Source organism: Triticum dicoccoides, chromosome 7A (genome assembly GCF_002162155.2).
Source record: "Triticum dicoccoides isolate Atlit2015 ecotype Zavitan chromosome 7A, WEW_v2.0, whole genome shotgun sequence".
Classification (NCBI taxonomy): Eukaryota; Viridiplantae; Streptophyta; class Magnoliopsida; order Poales; family Poaceae; genus Triticum; species Triticum dicoccoides.
Window position 1 is genome coordinate 13,236,529 of NC_041392.1, and position 19,702 is coordinate 13,256,230.

Sequence of the window (19,702 nt, forward strand, 5' to 3'; positions counted from 1 at the left end):
AATTATTGGCTTAAAGTCGGCAAGAAACGGAGTGTACATGAATGCATGCCTACCGAAAGATGAATAAACCTACATATGGAGAGACAAAGTATCTTGTGGATGTGCTTATATACACGGCATCATCTTTCTCGAAGTAGCAACATAGAAGCTGTAAGAATGGACACACACTTTTCTAATCAAACCAAGGAACTAGTGAACCACGAGGATCTCAGTACATATGAACAAAAGAAACCAAAAATGGTTGTGGTAGTATTTTTTAAGATGTCGAAGAACTACTCTCGAGGTCTTTACACCCGAGGGTGCACACACCTGATTTATTAAGAAGTATAACAAGTGTCAAAAATTAAAATAAAAACAAAAAGACAAGCTACCAACACAATGCAAATTTAGGTATTATAATTCATTGCTAAGCCACAAACCATGCATGTTGGTATATAAAAGCCATTGGTAACTTGCTCCAAGTGTGATGCCGCTAGCACAGCGTACTCATGATGCTCCTCTCACTGCAATGTAAACAAAGATCACAAATGATAGATGGAGATGAGCTTAGCCCGCAAATGATTGGAAATCTTCAATTTGTGAAACACAACATCGTTATGACATAGCCTAAAGATCTAGGTAACCAAAGGCATTGGATAAGAGACATCGATTTCTTTCTCTATGCCCTAATTCCATCCAACCATCTTCATCGTGAGACATACACAATTCTTGCACTTACTATCACATGCATTCATGTATATATGCACCTCACTTGCATATTATACTGACTATCATGAAGAAATGTGTTATATTCATTGCCAACTAATCATTACATTTCGTAACACAATGGAAAAACCTTCAAATGTTTAAAGCTCTATTTGATGGAATATTATCTATAATCATTTGAGACCTTTAATGTGTTGTAAGTATGTCAAATCAGCTATGGTTTTCTAAGCGTGGTGTCTTGTTTCCCATCTAGGATTGATTATTTTGATGAATCATAAGAATATATAGTGTAACAAAATTACATTAATCGTATGGTCTTGTGAAACCTTATGAACAAAAATTATATGTTGGTTGTTTATACTACTCTGGTCGAAGTATGTATATGTTAGTCACTTATTTCGATATATCATTTCCCATATGTTGGAACCTGTTGGGTTTCGTAGTAATTTCAAAAAAAATTCCTACGCGCACACAGGATCATGTGATGCATAGCAACGAGAGGAGAGTGTTGTCTACGTACCCAACGCAGATCGACTGCGGAAGCAATGACACGACGTAGAGGAAGTAGTCGTACGTCTTCACGATCCAACCGATCAAGCACCGAAACTACGGCACCTCCGAGTTCGAGCACACGTTCAGCTCGATGACGATCCCCGGACTCCGATCCAGCAAAGTGTCGGGGAAGAGTTTTGTCAGCACGACGGCGTGGTGACGATCTTGATGAACTACAGCAGCAGGGCTTCGCCTAAACTCCGCTACAGTATTATCGAGGAATATGGTGGCAGGGGGCACCGCACACGGCTAAGGAATCGATCACGTGGATCAACTTGTGTCAACTTGTGTGTTTAGAGGTGCCCCTGCCTCCGTATATAAAGGAGGAGAGGAGGGGAGGCTGGCCGGCCAAAGAGGGAGGCGCAGGAGAGTCCTACTCCCTCTGGGAGTAGGATTCCTCCCCCCAATCCTAGTCCAACTAGGATTCCTCGGAGGGGAAGGGAGAGAGGGGGGCCGGCCACCTTCTCCTAGTCCTAATAGGACTAGGGGAGGGGAAAGAGGCGCAGCCACCTTGGGCAGCCCCTTTCTCCTTTCCACTAAGGCCCATGATGGCCCATATGGCTCCCGGGGGGTTCCGGTAACCTCCCGGTAACCCGGTAAAATCCCGATTTCACCCGGAACACTTCCGATGTCCAAACATAGGCTTCCAATATATCAATCTTTACGTCTCGACCATTTCGAGACTCCTCGTCATGTCCGTGATCACATCCGGGACTCCGAACAACCTTCGGTACATCAAAATGCATAAACTCATAATATAACTGTCATCGTAACCTTAAGCGTGCGGACCCTACGGGTTCGAGAACAATGTAGACATGACCGAGACATGTCTCTGGTCAATAACCAATAGCGGGACCTGGATGCCCATATTGGCTCCTACATATTCTACGAAGATCTTTATCGGTCAGACCGCATAACAACATAGGTTGTTCCCTTTGTCATCGGTATGTTACTTGCCCGAGATTCGATCGTCGGTATCCAATACCTAGTTCAATCTCGTTAACGGCAAGTCTCTTTACTCGTTCCGTAATACATCATCTCACAACTAACATATTAGTTGTAATGCTTGCAAGGCTTATGTGATGTGTATTACCGAGAGGGCCCAGAGATACCTCTCCGACAATCGGAGTGACAAATCCTAATCTCGAAATACGCCAACCCAACATCGACCATTGGAGACACCTGTAGTACTCCTTTATAATCACCCATTTACGTTGTGACGTTTGGTAGTACCCAAAGTGTTCCTCCGGTAAACGGGAGTTGCATAATCTCATAGTCGTAGGAACATGTATAAGTCATGAAGAAAGCAATAGCAACATACTAAACGATCAGGTGCTAAGCTAATGGAATGGGTCATGTCAATCAGATCATTCTACTAATGATGTGACCTTGTTAATCAAATAACAACTCATTGTTCATGGTTAGGAAACATAACCATCTTTGATTAACGAGCTAGTCAAGTAGAGGCATACTAGTGACTCTCTGTTTGTCTATGTATTCACACATGTATTATGTTTCCGGAAAATACAATTCTAGCATGAATAATAAACATTTATCATGATTATAAGGAAATAAATAATAACTTTATTATTGCCTCTAGGGCATATTTCCTTCAGTCTCCCACTTGCACTAGAGTCAATAATCTAGATTACACTGTAATGAATCTAACACCCATGGAGCTTTGGTGCTGATCATGTTTTGCTCGTGGAAGAGGCTTAGTCAACGGGTCTGCAATATTCAGATCCGTATGTATCTTGCAAATCTCTATGTCTCCCACCTGGACTAGATCCCGGATGGAGTTGAAGCGTCTCTTGATGTGTTTGGTCCTTTTGTGAAATCTGGATTCCTTTGCCAAGGCAATTGCACCAGTATTGTCACAAAATATTTTCATTGGACCCGATGCACTAGGTATGACACCTAGATCGGATATGAACTCCTTCATCCAGACTCCTTCATTTGCTGCTTCCGAAGCAGCTATGTATTCCGCTTCACATGTAGATCCCGCTATGACGCTTTGTTTAGAACTGCACCAACTGACAGCTCCACCGTTTAATGTAAACATGTATCCGGTTTGCGATTTAGAATCGTCCGGATCAGTGTCAAAGCTTGCATCAACGTAACCTTTTACGATGAGCTCTTTGTCACTTCCATATACGAGAAACATATCCTTAGTCCTTTTCAGGTATTTCAGGATGTTCTTGACCGCTGTCCAGTGATCCATTCCTGGATTACTTTGGTACCTCCCTGCTAAACTTATAGCAAGGCACACATCAGGTCTGGTACACAGCATTGCATACATGATAGAGCCTATGGCTGATGCATAGGGAACATCTTTCATATTCTCTCTATCTTCTGCAGTGGTCGGGCATTGAGTCTTACTCAATTTCACACCTTGTAACACAGGCAAGAACCCTTTCTTTGCTTGATCCATTTTGAATTTCTTCAAAATTTTGTCAAGGTATGTGCTTTGTGAAAGTCCAATTAACCGTCTTGATCTGTCTCTATAGATCTTAATGCCTAATATGTAAGCAGCTTCACCGAGGTCTTTCATTGAAAAACTTTTATTCAAGTATCCCTTTATGCTATCCAGAAATTCTATATCATTTCCAATCAGTAATATGTCATCCACATATAATATCAGAAATGCTACAGAGCTCCCACTCACTTTCTTGTAAATACAGGCTTCTCCAAAAGTCTGTATAAAACCAAATGCTTTGATCACACTATCAAAACGTTTATTCCAACTCCGAGAGGCTTGCACCAGTCCATAAATGGATCGCTGGAGCTTGCACACTTTGTTAGCTCCCTTTGGATCGACAAAACCTTCTGGTTGCATCATATACAACTCTTCTTCCAGGAATCCATTCAGGAATGCAGTTTTGACATCCATTTGCCAAATTTCATAATCATAAAATGCGGCAATTGCTAACATGGTTCGGACGGACTTAAGCATCGCTACGGGTGAGAAGGTCTCATCGTAGTCAATTCCTTGAACTTGCCGAAAACCTTTTGCGACAAGTCGAGCTTTGTAGACAGTAACATTACCATCAGCGTCAGTCTTCTTCTTAAAGATCCATTTATTCTCAATCGCTTGCCGATCATCGGGCAAGTCAACCAAAGTCCATACTTTGTTCTCATACATGGATCCCATCTCAGATTTCATGGCTTCTAGCCACTTTGCGGAATCTGGGCTCACCATCGCTTCTTCATAGTTCGTAGGTTCATCATGATCTAGTAGCATGACCTCCAGAACAGGATTACCGTACCACTCTGGTGCGGATCTTACTCTGGTTGATCTACGAAGTTCAGTAGTATCTTGATCTGAAGTTTCATGATCATTATCATTGGCTTCCTCACTAACTGGTGTAGGTGTCACTGAAACAGTTTTCTGCGATGAACTACTTTCCAGTAAGGGAGCAGGTACAGTTACCTCGTCAAGTTCTACTTTCCTCCCACTCACTTCTTTCGAGAGAAACTCCTTCTCTAGAAATGATCCATTCTTAGCAACAAATGTTTTGCCTTCGGATCTGTGATAGAAGGTGTACCCAACAGTTTCCTTTGGGTATCCTATGAATACACATTTCTCCGATTTGGGTTAGAGCTTATCAGGTTGAAGCTTTTTCACATAAGCATCGCAGCCCCAAACTTTAAGAAACGACAACTTTGGTTTCTTACCAAACCATAGTTCATAAGGCGTCGTCTCAACGGATTTTGATGGTGCCCTATTTAACGTGAATGCGGCCGTCTCTAAAGCATATCCCCAAAATGATAGCGGTAAATCTGTAAGAGACATCATAGATCGCACCATATCTAGTAAAGTACGATTACGACGTTCGGACACACCATTACGCTGTGGTGTTCCGGGGGGCGTGAGTTGCGAAACTATTCCACAGTTTTTCAAATGTACACCAAACTCGTAACTCAAATATTCTCCTCCACGATCAGATCGTAGAAACTTTATTTTCTTGTTACGATGATTTTCAACTTCACTCTGAAATTCTTTGAACTTTTCAAATGTTTCAGACTTATGCTTCATTAAGTAGATATATCCATATCTGCTCAAATCATCTGTGAAGGTGAGAAAATAACGATATCCGCCACGAGCCTCAATATTCATCGGACCACATACATCGGTATGTATGATTTCCAACAAATCTGTTGCTCTCTCCATAGTACCGGAGAACGGTGTTTTAGTCATCTTGCCCATGAGGCACGGTTCGCAAGTACCAAGTGATTCATAATCAAGTGGTTCCAAAAGTCCATTAATATGGAGTTTCTTCATGCGTTTTACACCGATATGACCTAAACGACAGTGCCACAAATAAGTTGCACTTTCATTATCAACTCTGTATCTTTTGGTTTCAACATTATGAATATGTGTATTACTACTATCGAGATTTAGTAAGAATAGACCACTCTTCAAGGGTGCATGACCATAAAAGATATTACTCATATAAATAGAACAACCATTATTCTCTGATTTAAATGAATAACCGTCTCGCATTAAACAAGATCCAGTAATGTTCATGCTCAACGCTGGCACCAAATAACAATTATTTAGGTCTAATATTAATCCCGAAGGTAGATGTAGAGGTAGCGTGCCGACCGCGATCACATCGACTTTGGAACCGTTTCTCACGCGCATCGTCACCTCGTCCTTTGCCAGTGCCCGCTTATTCTGTAGTCCCTGTTTCGAGTTGCAAATATTAGCAACAGAACCAGTATCAAATACCCAGGTGCTACTGCGAGCATTGGTAAGGTACACATCAATAACATGTATATCACATATACCTTTGTTCACCTTGCCATCCTTCTTATCCGCCAAATACTTGGGGCAGTTCCGCTTCCAGTGACCAGTCTGCTTGCAGTAGAAGCACTCAGTTTCAGGCTTAGATCTAGACTTGGGTTTCTTCTCTTGAGCAGCAACTTGCTTGCCGTTCTTTTTGAAGTTCCCCTTTTTCTTCCCTTTGCCCTTTTTCTTGAAACTAGTGGTCTTGTTAACCATCAACACTTGATGCTCCTTCTTGATTTCTACCTCCGCAGCTTTTAGCATTGCGAAGAGCTCGGGAATAGTCTTGTTCATCCCTTGCATATTATAGTTCATCACGAAGCTCTTGTAGCTTGGTGGCAGTGATTGGAGAATTCTGTCAATGACGCAATCATCTGGAAGATTAACTCCCAATTGAATCAAGTGATTATTATACCCAGACATTTTGAGTATATGCTCACTGACAGAACTGTTCTCTTCCATCTTGCAGCTATAGAACTTATTGGAGACTTCATATCTCTCAATCCGGGCATTTGCTTGAAATATTAACTTCAACTCCTGGAACATCTCATATGCTCCATGACGTTCAAAAACGTCGTTGAAGTCCCGATTCTAAGCCGTAAAGCATGGCACACTGAACTATCGAGTAGTCATCAGCTTTGCTCTGCCAGACATTCATAACATCTGGCGTTGCTCCAGCAGCAGGCCTGGCACCCAGCGGTGCTTCCAGGACGTAATTCTTCTGTGCAGCAATGAGGATAATCCTCAAGTTACGGACCCAGTCCGTGTAATTGCTACCATCATCTTTCAACTTTGCTTTCTCAAGGAACGCATTAAAATTTAACGGAACAACAGCACGAGCCATCTATCTACAATCAACATAAACAAGCAAGATACTATCAGGGACTAAGTTCATGATAAATTTTAAGTTCAATTAATCATATTATTAAAGAACTCCCACTTAGATAGACATCCCTCTAATCCTCTAAGTGATCACGTGATCCAAATCAACTAAACCATGTCCGATCATCACGTGAGATGGAGTAGTTTCATCAGTGAACATCATTATGTTGATCATATCTACTATATGATTCACGCTCGACCTTTCGGTCTCCGTGTTCCGAGGCCATATCTGCATATGCTAGGCTCATCAAGTTTAACCTGAGTATTCTGCGTGCGCAACTGTTTTGCACCCGTTGTATTTGAACGTAGAGCCTATCACACCCGATCATCACGTGGTGTCTCAGCACGAAGAACTTTTGCAACGGTGCATACTCAGGGAGAACACTTCTTGATAATTTAGTGAGAGATCATCTTATAATGCTACCGTCAATCAAAGCAAGATAAGATGCATAAAAAGATAAACATCACATGCAATCAATATAAGTGATATGATATGGCCATCATTATCTTGTGCTTGTGATCTCCATCTCCGAAGCACCGTCATGATCACCATCGTCACCGGCGCGACACCTTGATCTCCATCGTAGCATCGTTGTCGTCTCGCCAATCTTATGCTTCCACGACTATCACTACCGTTTAGTAATAAAGTAAAGCATTACATCGCGATTGCATTGCATACAATAAAGCGACAACCATATGGCTCCTGCCAGTTGCCGATAACTTGGTTACAGAACATGATCATCTCATACAATAAAATTCAGCATCATGCCTTGACCATATCACATCACAACATGCCCTGCAAAAACAAGTTAGACGTCCTCTACTTTGTTGTTGCATGTTTTACGTGGCTGCTACGGGCTTAAGTAAGAACCAATCTCACCTACGCATCAAAACCACAACGATAGTTTGTCAAATAGACTCCGTTTTAACCTTCGCAAGGACCGGGCGTAGCCATACTTGGTTCAACTAAAGTTGGAGAGGCAGTCGCCCGCAAGCCATCTCTGTGCAAAGCACGTCGAGGGAACCGGTCTCGCGTAAGCGTACGCGTAAGGTTGGTCCGGGTCGTCTCGTCCAACAATACCGCTGAACCAAAATATGACATGCTGGTAGGCAGTATGACTTGTATCGTCCACAACTCACTTGTGTTCTACTCGTGCATATAACATCAACATCATTAACCTAGGCTCGGATGCCACTGTTGGGTTTCGTAGTAATTTCAAAAAAAATTCCTACGCGCACACAGGATCATGTGATGCATAGCAACGAGAGGAGAGTGTTGTCTACGTACCCAACGCAGATCGACTGCGGAAGCAATGACACGACGTAGAGGAAGTAGTCGTACGTCTTCACGATCCAACCGATCAAGCACCGAAACTACGGCACCTCCGAGTTCGAGCACACGTTCAGCTCGATGACGATCCCCGGACTCCGATCCAGCAAAGTGTCGGGGAAGAGTTTTGTCAGCACGACGGCGTGGTGACGATCTTGATGAACTACAGCAGCAGGGCTTCGCCTAAACTCCGCTACAGTATTATCGAGGAATATGGTGGCAGGGGGCACCGCACACGGCTAAGGAATCGATCACGTGGATCAACTTGTGTCAACTTGTGTGTTTAGAGGTGCCCCTGACTCAGTATATAAAGGAGCCAAGGGGGGAGGGTGCGCCGGCCAGGAGGAGGAGGCGCAGGAGGAGTCCTACTCCTACCGGGAGTAGGACTCCCCTCCAATCCTATTCCAACTAGGATTCCCAAGGGGGAAAGAGGGAGAGGGGTGGCCGGCCACCTCTCCTAGTCCTAATAGGACTAGGAGAAGGGGGGAGGCGTGCAGCCCCCTTGGGCTGCCCCTTTCTCCTTTCCACTAAGGCCCATGAAGGCCCATGTGGTTCCCGGGGGGTTCCGGTAACCTCCCGGTAACCCGGTAAAATCCCGATTTCACCCGGAACACTTCCGATGTCCAAACATAGGCTTCCAATATATCAATCTTTATGTCTCGACCATTTCGAGACTCCTCGTCATGTCCGTGATCACATCCGGGACTCCGAACAACCTTCGGTACATCAAAATGCATAAACTCATAATATAACTGTCATCGTAACCTTAAGCGTGCGGACCCTACGGGTTCGAGAACAATGTAGACATGACCGAGACATGTCTCTGGTCAATAACCAATAGCGGGACCTGGATGCCCATATTGGCTCCTACATATTCTATGAAGATCTTTATCGGTCAGACCGCATAACAACATACGTTGTTCCCTTTGTCATCGGTATGTTACTTGCCCGAGATTCGATCGTCGGTATCCAATACCTAGTTCAATCTCGTTAACGGCAAGTCTCTTTACTCGTTCCGTAATACATCATCTCACAACTAACATATTAGTTGTAATGCTTGCAAGGCTTATGTGATGTGTATTACAGAGAGGGCCCAGAGATACCTCTCCGACAATCGGAGTGACAAATCCTAATCTCGAAATACGCCAACCCAACATCGACCATTGGAGACACCTGTAGTACTCCTTTATAATCACCCATTTACGTTGTGACGTTTGGTAGTACCCAAAGTGTTCCTCCGGTAAACGGGAGTTGCATAATCTCATAGTCGTAGGAACATGTATAAGTCATGAAGAAAGCAATAGCAACATACTAAACGATCAGGTGCTAAGCTAATGGAATGGGTCATGTCAATCAGATCATTCTACTAATGATGTGACCTTGTTAATCAAATAACAACTCATTGTTCATGGTTAGGAAACATAACCATCTTTGATTAACGAGCTAGTCAAGTAGAGGCATACTAGTGACTCTCTGTTTGTCTATGTATTCACACATGTATTATGTTTCCGGAAAATACAATTCTAGCATGAATAATAAACATTTATCATGATTATAAGGAAATAAATAATAACTTTATTATTGCCTCTAGGGCATATTTCCTTCAGAACCATGGCTTATTCATGCTTTCATTTAAGATAAACATGCATGTATAGTCTATGAGTTGTGACCAGGTAACAGTCTTTACGTAAGAATGGCTTGATGTAGTGCGCGAGAGATGCACACTAATTCTCTAGTAAAGTATCTACTTACATTCCAACCAATATAAGATCATGCATGATCCATGCATTAAAAGGCACTCCATCTTAATAAATGACTACTAACTGATCCCAAAATTCGTACATATATGATGTCATATATCCAACAACCAACTTAAAACATACAAGGAATTAATGGCATGTGCATATATATTGCTCCACCATAGCCAAAGCAACAACACACTGGAAAGCCTACTAGTTGATGCACTTCTTCCTGGTACCAATATGTGATGATGAAATAATAATTTCTAATCTAGAGCCAAGAACCATGGCAGATGATACGCCCATTTTGCATCATGCTTTTATATCGATATTTATTGCATTATGGGTTGTTATTACACATTATGTCACAATACTTATGCCTATTTTCTCTTATTTTACAAGGTTTACATAAAGAGGGAGAATGTCGGCAGCTGGGATTCTGGGATGGAAAAGGAGCAAATATCATAGACCCATTCTACACAGCTCCAAAAGTCCTGAAACTTCACGGAAGACGTTTTCAGAATATATAAAAAATACTCAGTGGAAGAAGTTCACCAGGGGGCCACACCCTGCCCATGAGGGTGGGGGTGCGCCCTACCCCCTGGGCACGCCCCCTACCTCGTGGGCCCCTGGTGGTCCTCCGGTGGCCATCTTCTGCTATATGAAGTCTTTCGATGGGAAAAAAATCATAAGCCATCTTCTCGGACGAAACTCCGCCGCCACAAGGCGGAACCTTGGCGGAACCAAATCTAGGGCTTTGGCGGAGCTGTTCTACCGGGGAAACTTCCCTCCGGGAGGGGGAAATCATCGCCATTGTCATCACCAACGCTCCTCTCATCGGGAGAGGGGAATCTCCATCAACATCTTCACCAGCACCATCTCCTCTCAAAACCCTAGTTCATCTCTTGTATCCAATTCTTGTCTCCAAGTCCGGGATTGGTACCTATGGGTTGCTAGTAGTGTTAATTACTCCTTGTAGTTGATGCTAGTTGGTTTATTTGGTGAATTATCATATGTTCAGATCCTTGATACGTCCATTTTGCGTCATGCTTTTATATCGATATTTATCGCATTATGGACTGTTATTTCACTTTATGTCATAATACTTATGGCTATTCTCTCTTATTTTACAAGGTTTACATAAGGAGGGAGAATGCCGGCAGCTGGAATTCTGGGCTGGAAAAGGAGCAAATATTAGAGACCTATTCTGCGCAACTCCAAAAGTCCTGAAACTCCACGGAACATCTTAAAACAAATAAAGAAAAATTGTCGCCAAAGATGAAGGCCAGGGGGCCCACACCCTGCTCACGAGGGTGGGGGGCGCCCCCCCCCTAGGGTGCGCCCCCTACCTCGTGGGCCCCCTGGTGGCTCTCCGACATCCATCTTCTCCTATATCAAGTCTTTCGATGAGAAAAAATAAGGAGGAACTTTTCGGCACAAGACTCCACCGCCACAAGGCGGAACCTTGGCGGAACCAATCTAGAGCTCTGGCAGAGCTATTCTGCCGGGGATACTTCCCTCTGGGAGGGGGAAGACATCACCATCGTCATCACCAACGCTCCTCTCATCGGGAGAGGGCAATCTCCATCAACATCTTCACCAGCACCATCTCAACTCCAAACCCTAGTTCATCTCTTGTATCCAATTCTTGTCTCTAAGTCCGGGATTGGTGCTAGTAGGTTGCTAGTAGTGTTGATTACTCCTTGTAGTTGATGCTAGTTGGTTTATTTGGTGGAAGATCATATGTTCAGATCCTATATGCATATTATTACCCCCCTGATTATGAACATGAATATGCTTTGTGAGTAGTTACGTTTGTTCCTGAGGACAAGGGAGAAGTATTGCTATTAGTAGTCATGTGAATTTGGTATTCGTTTGATATTTTGATAAGATGTATGTTGTCTAGCCTCTAGTGGTGTTATGTGAACGTCGACTACATAACACTTCACCATTATTTGGGCCTAGAGGAAGTCATTGGGAAGTAATAAGTAGATGATGGGTTGCTAGAGTGACAGAAGCTTAAACCCTAGTTTATGCGTTGCTTCATAAGGGGCTGATTTGGATCCATATGTTTCATGCTATGGTTAGGGTTACCTTAATACTTTTGTTGTAGTTGCGGATGCTTGCAATAGAGGTTAATCATAAGGTGGATGCTTGTTCAAGTAAGAACAACACCCAAGCACCGGTGCACCCACATATCAAATTATCAAAGTATCAAACGCGAATCATATGAACGTGATGGAAACTAGCTTGACGATATTCCCATGTGTCCTCGGGAGCGCTTTTCCTATTATAAGAGTTTGTTCCGGCTTGTCCTTTGCTACAAAAGGATTGGGCCACCTTGCTGCACTTTAATTACTTTTGTTGCTTGTTGCTCGTTACAATTTATCCTATCACAAAACTATCTGTTACCACTTATTTCAGTACTTGCAGAGAATACCTTGCTGAAAACCGCTTATCATTTCCTTCTGCTCCTTGTTGGGTTCGACACTCTTCCTTATCGGAAGGACTGTGATAGATCCCCTATACTTGTGGGTCATCAAGACTCTTTTCTGGCGCCGTTTCCGGGGAGTGTAGCGCCTTCGGTAGGTGGAATTTGGTAAGAAAAAATGTATATAGTGTGCTGAAATTTACTGTCACTTGTCACTATGGAAAGTAATTCTCTGAGGGGCTTGTTCGGGGTATCTTCACCCCGTCCAGTAGAGCAAAGAGTTGCTCCTCAACCTACTGAACCTATTGAAAATGAAACTCCTTTTGAATTTCCTTCGGGTATGATGGAAAAACTGCTAGCTAACCCTTTTACAGGAGATGGAACAAAGCATCCTGATGAGCACTTAATATATGTGGATGAAGTTTATGGATTATTTAAGCTTGCAGGTATACCCGATGATGTTGCTAAGAAGAAGGTCTTCCCTTTATCTTTGAAGGGAGATGCATCGATATGGTATAGGCTATGTGATGATATGAGATCATGGGACTATAAAAGATTGAAGTTGTAATTTCATCAAAAGTATTACCCTATGCATCTTGTTCATCGTGATCGCAATTATATATATAATTTCTGGCCTCGCGAAGGAGAAAGCATCGCTCAAGCTTGGGGTAGGCTTAAATCAATGTTATATTCATGCCCCAATCATGAGCTCTCAAGAGAAATGATTATTCAAAATTTATATGCTCGGCTTTCTGAAAACAATCGCACCATGCTCGATACTTCTTGTGCTGGCTCTTTTATGATGAAGACTATTGAATTCAGATGGAATTTATTGGATAGAATTAAACGCAACTCTGAAGATTGGGACCTCGACGAAGGTAAGGAGTCCAGTATGGCACCTAAGTTTGATTGTGTTAAATCTTTTATGGACACCGATATTTTCCGTAAGTTTAGCACTAAATATGGACTTGACTCTGAGATAATAGCTTCTTTCTGTGAATCTTTTGCTACTTATGTTGATCTCCCTAAGGAGAAGTGGTTTAAATATCATCCTCCCATAAAAGTAAAAGTAGCTACACCTATTAAAGTTGAAGAAAAGACTGTCACTTATAATGATCCTATTGTTCCTACTTCTTATGTTGAGAAACCACCTTTCCCTGTTAGAATAAAGGATCATGCTAAAGCTTCAACTGTTGTTCGTAAAAGCAATATTAGAACTTATACACCTCCTGAGCAAGTTAAAGTAGAACCTAATATTGCTATTGTTAAAGATCTCTTGTCTGATAATATTGATGGGCATGTTATTCAGTTCGAACGTGAAACTGCTAGAATTGCTAAACCTTGTGCTAAAGATAAACATAGACATGTGGTAGGCGTGCCTGTTATTTCTGTTAAAATAGGAGATCGTTGTTATCATGGCTTATGTGATATGGGTGCTAGTGCTAGTGTAATACCTATTGACTTATACGAAGAAATTAAGAATGAAATTGCACCTGCTGAGTTAGAAGCTATTGATGTCATAATTAAACTTGCCAATAGAGATACTATTTCACCAATTGGAATTGTTAGAGATGTTGAAGTCTTGTGTGGGAAAACTAAATATCCTGCTGATTTTCTTGTTCTTACTTCTCCGCGAGATAGCTTTTGTCCCATTATATTTGGTAGACCCTTCTTAAATACTGTCAATGCTACCATAGACTGCACAAAGAATGTTGTTACTATTGGCTTGGATGATATGGTTCATGGGTTTAATTTCTCTAAATTTAGTAAACAACATCGTGAGGAAGAATTACCTAGTAAGGATGAAATTATTGGTCTTGCTTCTATTGCCGTACCTCCTAGTGATCCTTTAGAACATTATTTGCTAGACCATGAAAATGATATGTTCATGAATGAAAGAAGGGAAATAGATGAAGTATTCTTTAAACAGGAACCTATTCTGCAACACAATTTGCATGTTGAAATTATAGGGGATCCTCCTCCACCCAAGGGTGATCCCGTGGTTGAGCTTAAACCGTTGCCTGATAATCTTAAATATGGTTATCTTGATGAAAAGAAGATATATCCTGTTATTATTAGTGCTAACCTTTCAGAGCATGAAGAAGAAAGATTATTGAAAACTCTAAAGAAGCACCGTGCTGCTATTGGATATACTCTTGATGATCTTAAGGGCATTAGTCCCACTCTATGTCAACATAAAATAAACTTGGAAGCAGATGCCAAACCAGTTCGTGATCCTAAATGACGTATGAATCCTAAAATGAAAGAAGTGGTAAGGAAAGAAATACTAAAGCTTCTGGAGGCAGGTATAATCTATCCCGTTGCTGATAGTGAGTGGGTAAGTCCTATCCATTGTGTCCCTAAGAAGGGAGGTATTACCGTTGTTCCTAATGATAAAGATGAATTGATTCCACAAAGAATTATCACAGGTTATAGGATGGTAATTGATTTCCGAAAATTAAATAAAGCTACTAAGAAAGATCATTACCCCTTACCTTTTATTGATCAAATGCTAGAAAGATTATGCAAACATACACACTATTGCTTTCTAGATGGTTATTCTGGTTTCTCTCAAATACCTGTGTCGGCTAGAGATCAATCAAAGACTACTTTTACATGCCCTTTTGGTACTTTTGCTTATAGACGTATGCCTTTTGGTTTATGTAATGCACCTACTACCTTTCAAAGATGCATGATGGCTATGTTCTCTGACTTTTGTGAAAAGATTTGTGAGGTTTTCATGGACGACTTTTCCGTCTATGGTTCCTCTTTTGATGATTGCTTGAGCAATCTTGATCGAGTTTTCCAGAGATGTGAAGAAACTAATCTTGTCTTGAATTGGGAAAAGTGCCACTTTATGGTTAATGAAGGTATTGTCTTGGGGCACAAAGTTTTCGAAAGAGGTATTGAAGTTGATAAAGGCAAGGTTGATGCTATTGAAAAGATGCCATGTCCCAAGGACATCAAAGGAATAAGAAGTTTCCTTGGTCACGCTGGATTTTACAGGAGGTTCATTAAGGACTTCTCACAAATTTCTCAGCCTCTGACTAATTTATTGCAAAAAGATATACCATTTGTCTTTGATGATGATTGTGTAGAAGCATTTGAAATACTTAAGAAAGCATTAGTCTCTGCACCTGTTGTTCAGCCACCTGATTGGAATTTACCCTTTGAAATTATGTGTGATGCTAGTGATTATGCTGTAGGTGCTGTTCTAGGGCAAAGAGTTGATAAGAAACTAAATGTTATTCATTATGGTAGTAAGACTCTAGACAATGCTCAAAGAAATTATGCTACTACTGAAAAAGAGCTTTTAGCAGTTGTATTTGCTTGTGATAAGTTCAGATATTATATTGTTGATTCTAAAGTAACTATTCAAACTGATCATGCTGCTATTAAATATCTTCTGGAAAAGAAAGATGCTAAACCTAGACATATTAGATGGGTTCTCTTGCTACAAGAATTTGATTTGCATATTGTTGATAGAAAGGGAGCTATGAACCCCGTTGCAGACAACTTGTCTAGGTTAGAAAATATTCTTGATGACCCACTACCTATTAATGATAGCTTTCCTGATGAACAATTAAATGTTATAAGTACTTCTCATAGTACTCCATGGTATGCTGATTATGCTAATTATATTGTTGCTAAGTTTATACCACCTAGCTTCACATACCAGCAAAAGAAAAAGGTTTTCTATGATTTGAGACATTACTTTTGGGATGACCCACATCTTTATAAAGAAGGAGTAGATGGTGTTATTAGACGTTGTGTACCTGAGCATGAACAGGAACAGATCTTACGCAAGTGTCATTCCGAGGCTTATGGAGGACACCACCCTGGAGATAGAACTGCACATAAGGTATTGCAATATGGTTTTTATTGGCCTACTCTCTTCAAGGATGCCCATAAGTTTGTCTTGTCTTATGATGAATGTCAAAGAATTGGTAATATTAGTAGACGTCAAGAAATGCCTATGAATTATTTACTTGTTATTGAACCGTTCGATGTTTGGGGCCTTGATTATATGGGACCTTTTCCTGCCTCTAATGGATACACACATATTTTAGTTGCAGTTGATTACGTTACTAAGTGGGTAGAAGCTATTCCATCTAGTAGTGCTGATCATAACACTTCTATTAAAATGCTTAAGGAAGTTATTTTTCCGAGGTTTGGAGTCCCTAGATATTTAATGACTGATGGTGGTTCACACTTTATTCATGGTGCTTTCCGTAAAATGCTTGCTAAATATGATGTTAATCATAGAATTGCATCTCCTTATCACCCTCAGTCTAGTGGTCAAGTAGAGTTGAGCAATAGAGAGCTCAAATTAATTTTGCAAAAGACTGTTAATAGGTCTAGAAAGTATTGCAATCTGGCTTTTATTGGTCTACTCTCTTCAAGGATGCCCGTAAGTTTGTCTTATCTTGTGATGAATGTCAAAGAATTGGTAATATCAGTAGACGTCAAGAAATGCCTATGAACTATTCACTTGTTATTCAACCATTTGATGTTTGGGGCTTTGACTATATGGGACCTTTTCCTTCCTCTAATGGATATACACTATTTTAGATGATGTTGATTACGTTACTAAGTGGGTAGAAGCTATTCCAACTAGTAGTGCTGATCATAACACTTCTATTAAGATGCTTAAAGAAGTTATTTTTCCAAGATTTGGAGTCCCTAGATATTTAATGACTAATGGTGGTTCACATTTTATTCATGGTGCTTTCCGTAAAATGCTTGATAAATATGATGTTAATCATAGAATTGCATCTCCTTATCATCCACAATCTAGTGGTCAAGTAGAATTGAGTAATAGAGAACTCAAATTAATTTTGCAAAAGACTGTTAATAGATCAAGAAAGAATTGGTCCAAGAAACTTGATGATGCATTATGGGCCTATAGAACTGCATACAAAAATCCTATGGGTATGTCTCCGTATAAAATGGTTTATGGAAAAGCATGTCACTTACCTCTCGAACTAGAACATAAGGCATATTGGGCTATTAAAGAGCTTAACTATGATTTTAAACTTGCCGGTGAAAAGAGGTTATTTGATATTAGCTCACTTGATGAATGGACAACCCAAGCTTATGAAAATGCCAAGTTGTTTAAAGAAAAAGTTAAAAGATGGGATGACAAAAGGATACAAAAGCGTGAGTTTAATGTAGGTGATTATGTATTGCTATACAACTCTCGTTTAAGATTTTTTGCAGGAAAACTTCTCTCTAAATGGGAAGGCCTCTATGTTATCGAAGAGGTCTATCGTTCCGGTGCCATAAAAATCAACAACTTCGAGGGCACAAATCCGAAGGTGGTAAACGGTCAAAGAATCAAACATTATATCTCAGGTAATGCCATAAATGTTGAAACCAATATTATTGAAACCGTAACCCCGGAGGAATACATAAGAGACACTTTCCGGAACGTTTCAGACTCCGAAAAGGAATAGGTATGTGGTACGGTAAGTAAACCGACTCCAAAACAATTTTTAAGGCAATATTTCTCCATTATGGAATATTTAGGAAAAAGAAAAATAAGTAGCAGTCCAGGAAGGACATGAGGGCCCCATGAGGGTGGTGGGGGCACCCCCCCCCCTACCTCGTGAGCACCTCGTGTGCCTTCCGGACTCCGTTTTCTTGCACGATACGTATTTTGGTCGGTAAAAATTCACTATATATTCTCCCGAAGGTTTTGACTCCCGTATCATGGAAATATCCTCTGTTTTCGTTTCGAGCTGTCCCGTTACAGATTAAATCAACATGTCTTCCCAGGATTCGGAAGGAGAAAGCTATGTGGATGATTACTTAGCAAACCCGAAGGTCTATGGAGATGTGGAACACGATGGATGGACCATGGAGGAAGAAGAGGACTATGAACCCAAGGGGAAGGAGGAGACGAGCTCAGATGAAGATGAAGCACCATTACCTCAACCTGGGGACATGCACGTGGAGTTCAAAAAGTCAAGTCTCCCTGATAGGGTAAAGAAACCCAAGTTCGAGTTTATCCCTTTTCATCTCTTACAGGAATATAAGCAGGACCTATGCAAAAAGATATTAACCCTGGAGTGGGAGATTGGTGATCTGAGAGATCAAAATGCCGTCCTCAAGCACAAATTAAGGGAGAAGCCTAAGCCATCAACTAAGCCAACATCACCTCCACCTTCTTCACCAACCAAGGAGATATAATCACATGGGTATGGGCACTCCCCTTGGCAACTGCCAAGCTTGGGGGAGGTGCCCCGGTATCGTATCACAATCACAACTCCTATCTTTACCGTTTTTCTTAGTTCGATCCTATTAGTAGTATCTTGATCTAGTAGAATAAAGTTTATGGCATGATCTAGTTTTGAGATTTGCTTTATGATCTCTCTTTGTAATCGAGTTCGTGAGCTATATATAATAAAGATTAGTGTTGAGTCAAGGGCTTGATTATTTTGCCATGATCTTGGGTGAATAAAAGAAAAGAGAAAAAGAATAAAAAGAAACAAAAAGTTCATATTGATCTTATTGATAGTAATGACTTCACATAGAAAGAGTATGATGATTAAAAGTTGTTGGGAGTTGGCAGACATAGCTTTGGTCATTGTTGCAATTAATAGGAAGTAATAAGGAAAGAGAGGTTTTCACATATAGATATATTATCATTGACATCTTTTATGATTGGGAGCACTCATTAAAATATGACATGCTAAAGAGTTGATGTTGGACAAGGAAGACAACGTAATGAGTTATGTCTTTCTTATATCTGAGATAAAGTATGTTGTCATGGATCCTCTAACTTGTTGAGCTTTCCTTTCCCCCTCATGCTAGCCAAATTCTCAGCACCAAGTAGAAATACTACTTGTGCTTCCAAATACCCTTAAACTAGTTTTGCCATGAGAGTCCACCATATCTACCTATGGATTGAGTAAGATCCTTCAAGTAAGTTGTCATCGGTGCAAAGCAATAAAAATTGTTCTAAATATGTATGATTGATTGGTGTGGGAGAAATAAGCTTTATATGATCTGGTGATATGAAAGTAATAAAAGCGATGGACTGCATAATAAAGGTTCATATCACAAGGGGCAATATAAAGTGATGTTCTTTCACATTGAGATTTTATGCATCCAACCATAAAAGCGCATGGCAACCTCTGCTTCCCTCTGCGAAGGGCCTATCCTTTATTATTATTATCTTCTACCTTATGCAAGAGTCATGGTGATCTTCACCTTTTCCTTTTCATTTTATCCTTTGGCAAGCTCAGCATGTTGGAAAGAACATGATATAT